A 4,607-nucleotide genomic window follows, 5' to 3' on the forward strand; every position below is an offset into this window, starting at 1 on the left:
AAATAAATGGAAATTAACTAAGTAAATGCAAAGAAATAAGATTACAAAGTCGCATAAATATGCTCCTATCACATATTGAATAAGTCTACTATAACTGATGCTGCACATTGAAGCTATATATTCTTCTTTAACTCAAGTTGTATACTTAGTTTGCTTTAATTGATGATGCATGCTAATTCTATTAAACTTGATGTTGAATGCTAATTATGCAAATTTATTTTACAGAGATGATTGTGGTGTTTTTGTGCTGTACTACATTCGAACAATAGCAAGGCTTCTTCTAAGCTTATTATGGTTGAGTCTTCCTCCTCCTCTTCAAACAGCAGCTCATTATCCACTTCTAGCCTATGTTTGGACATCTTTGGTTTAGCTCCAACCTCCATACCACTTCCCAAAGTGATAGCTTCAGCGATTTCTAAATCTCTCATCGAATTGACAATAGTTGAGCTGGAGAGTTCACTTTGTTCTATAAATTGTCCCATGAATTCTGCCATCTGCCCAATTTGATTCTTCACGTCCCCCATCTCTTTAGCTTGGTCATGTAAACCCTGCGTCAAAGAAGTTAATGTTTGAAGAATTTTATCATAATCCATTGACGAACCTGAATTTGGTTGGGAAGGTTGTGGGGGCGGCTGTGGTGGTGCAAATAGTCTTTGATAACACTCATCAGATTGCTGTCAATATCCTTCTTGTTGAACTTGTTGAGGTTCCCTCCACATAAAATTTGAATAATCTCTCCCACCTGGATTGTAAGTGTTGGAAAACAAGTCGTTCCTTGATTGATTATGGCCTTGATAACCCAAGCATTGACACTCTCCCAACCTCCATTCTCAATTAATTAAGGATGTTGATTAGTTTGATATCCTTGCCTATAGGACACACCAAATGTAGGGACACTTTGCATTGTGGACCTTTCGACATACTGCAACAAAAGAGAAGAAAGATTTGCCATTTGAGCTTGAAGATTAGCAATTGCCATGTCTTGCGTCTCTAGTACTTGAAATCAAAGCAATAAAACCTAATCAAAAGAAAAAGAAAAATAAACAAAAAACAGAGTGATTAGCAATTTTACTAATCCCTGGCAACGGCGCCAAAAATTTGATGTCGTAAGAACTAACACACAAATTAAACCCTTTTTAGACAGTTGTAGTATGAGCAAGTAGGGATCGTTCTAGGCGGGGGATTAGGAGGGTTGCTAATCTACACAAATTTAACTCAAAAACACAAAACTAGACTAAAAAAAACAGAAAACTAAACTTAAACTACTCAAAATAAGCTAAACTGATTCAAAACACACAAACTAAGTTAAATTGACTCGAAATAGGAACTAAAGGGAAGTTTGGACGAAAATTAAACAAAGAAGACTCATAATACTAAATGGGGGGTTGTTTTGATGGATTTAAGATTTAAACAAGCAAACTTGCAGAAACAAACTAAAGGGTACGAAATTGGGTGAATTAAGGGGGTGAAAGGCTAGCTAGAGGGTCATTCTCCACACATGACACATATGCATACAAATCGATTTCCAGTTATTCTTCCTATAAACCATGAATGACAATGCCCGAAGTTAACCGTGAACTGCACAAATTAACCATCAGATTTTCCTAAATTCATTGAATTAGACTCAACGACGCAACCAAATTATTCGTATCAAGCTCCCTACATGAACTACATAATAGAGATACATATCAAAGATCATTAAGTTCTATGAAAATCATAAGCATTGACATTGCATTCATAACTATGAACTGCATGATACTCCTGCCAGGAATTTACTTAACGCGATCGTGACTAGCAACCTCTAGTACTTGTGAATATAAATTCATAACTATTAGGTGAAATTCCCTTATATTCTAGCATCAAATCCCTGCATGAAAACTAAGTAGGCCTCCTTAATAAACATACAAGAATAAGTTATCAATCAAACAGATAAGTAAATTGCATTCATGATTTATGAAACAATAACTGGATGTAATCAATTCATATCACACATATGTTCATGGCTTTGAATTCACCTCTAGCTAAAATGAAATTAGTTCCACATGTTTGCACTTAAACAAAGACAATTAAAATTAAACATTGAAAACAAAAGATAGAATACACCTAGAAACGCTCTAACAATCCAAAGGTCTTGAATGGCAGACACCGCTCCAAGCTTCTTCTTCTCATTCCTTGCAAAGCTGCGGCACTCTTTGTACTTTTTATCTGAATTTCTCTCTAAAGCTCTCTCATGAATTATGCGGCAAGGGTCTATTTATAGGGCTAGGCTACGGCACAAAGTTGTAAAGGAGAAGGATAGGCACGTCAGATTCCAAGGGGGAAAGGGATAGGTGATGTGAAAATTAACTTGACACACAAATTAAACCCTATTGTTGACAATTGTAGTAAAGATGTAAGTAGGGATCGTTCTAGACCGGGGATTAACTAGGGATGCTAATCAACACAAATAAGACTTAAAAACACTAAATTAGACTCTATAAACTCAAAACTGACTCAAATGACTCAAAACAACAATAAACACTAAAAAAGACTCAATTCTAAACCTAACAAGTGATTTTGACGAAAATAAGACTTAACTTGACTCAAAAGACTAAAAGAAAATAGATTATGACTCAACTAACAAGACTCAATGAAAGGGGGATTGTTTTTGACGAATTTAAAACTTAAAACAGGAACTTTGCATAAAACACTTTAAGAAAACGAATTTGGTGAATTGAAAAGGGTGAAAGGCTAGTTAGAGGATCCTTCACCACACATGACATATGCAAACAAACCAATTTCCAGTTATTATTCCTTTAAACCATGAATGACAACACCCCAAGTTAAGCGTGACAACACAAATTAACCATCAAATTTTCCTTAACTCATTGAATTGGATGGGATACGCATCGCAACCAAATTATCCTTATCAAGTTTCCTAACTATGAAAAGCATGATAGAAAGACATATCAAAGGTCATTAAGTTCTTTGAAAACCATAAGCATTGACGAGACATTCGTAACTATGAAAAACATGATACTCTTGCCTAGGATTCACTTAACACAATCATGACTAGTGACTTTTACTACTTGTGAATATAAGTTCATAATGATTAGGTGAAACTCCCTTATACTCTAGCATCAAGTTCATGCATGCAAACTAAGTATGCATCTTCAATCAACATACATAAACAAGTTTTGATAACGCAAATAAGCAAATCACATTCAAGACTCAATAAACAATAACTGGATGTAATCAATTCATATAAAGCATAATCATGGCTTCGAATTCACCTCTAACTAAAAAGAAATTAATTCCTCATGTTCGCAATTAAACAAAGATAACTTAAATTAGACATTGAAAATAAAAGATAGAAAACACCTAAGAACGCTCCAACAATCCAATGTTGAATGGCAAGGCACGGCAAAGGGCTCCAAGAATTCTCTCAATTGTATCTGAATATATGGGTGTGTGGTGTAGGAAATTATGGTAGAGGGTGGTGGTCTGAGTTGTGCGACATAATGCTGTATATATAGGGCTAGGCATGGCATAGGTAGGTTTGGAGAAGGATAGTGTAACCAAAACCCAAGTGGAATGGGTTAAAACAATCAGAAACCAAGGGGAATTAGGCTAGAGTTACACGGCACAAATTCCTACAAGGAAATAGATAAATTCGGCCTAATTTAAGAGGGAAAATGATTAGGGTTGCAAGTTCTAGAGCTTCTAGAAGAGGAGGAGGTGCCAGATTTGTAGGATAAGGGATATGTCTTCTAGAAAGCTTAAGGGATGCGGCACACAAATAGGAGAATGACTTGGTCTTCTAGAACCTGAAATATGTATTTTAAATGCATAATTATCCCTTATAAATGGTTGGAATTAAGGCACAAACTGATTTGGATAAAATAAGATAAGATAAAGCTAGGTTAGGCAAGGATAAGAAAAGATAAGGTTAGTTTGGATAAGATAAGTTTGATAAGGTTTTGGATAATGTTCCTTCTTTTGAGCTGATTCTTTATCTTCTTTGTCTTGGATTTATTTTCTTCATCTTTTCAGCACATTCCTAGCCTCTTGAACTTCAATTTCGTCCATCCATCTTGCTCCCCTCATAAGTTATCCATTTGATGCCTAAAACTGCTTTAAAATGCTCCAAAATGCAATTTCTTGCCAGCTTTGTCATTTGAACCTACAAACACACGAAAATAACTTAAAACACTATAATAAGTAGAAACTAGCTATGAAAATGCAAGAAAACAAACTAACTAAGTCGCATAAATATGCTCCTATCAATAGGGTAGTTCAACACAAATTTAGGGCTTCTAGAACCAGATAACAGGTGGTTTAATATGAAAAGGAATCCCCTTTGCAACTGGAATTTAGGTAGAATAGGATTAGGATAAGGTTAGGATAAGATAAGATTAGTTTGAAATAAAACAGGACTGGATAAGATAAGGTTGGTTAAGATAATGTTTGGATAAGGTTTTAGATAATGTTCTTTCCTTTTAGCTGATTCCTTATCTTCTACATCATGAATTAATTTCTCCATCTCCTTAGCACATTCCTAGCCTCTTTTGATCTTCAAAAACGTCCATCTACCTTGCTCTATTCATAAGCTGTCCATTACAAGCCCA

The sequence above is a fragment of the Malus sylvestris genome, chromosome 3, assembly GCF_916048215.2.
Source record: "Malus sylvestris chromosome 3, drMalSylv7.2, whole genome shotgun sequence".
NCBI lineage: Eukaryota > Viridiplantae > Streptophyta > Magnoliopsida > Rosales > Rosaceae > Malus > Malus sylvestris.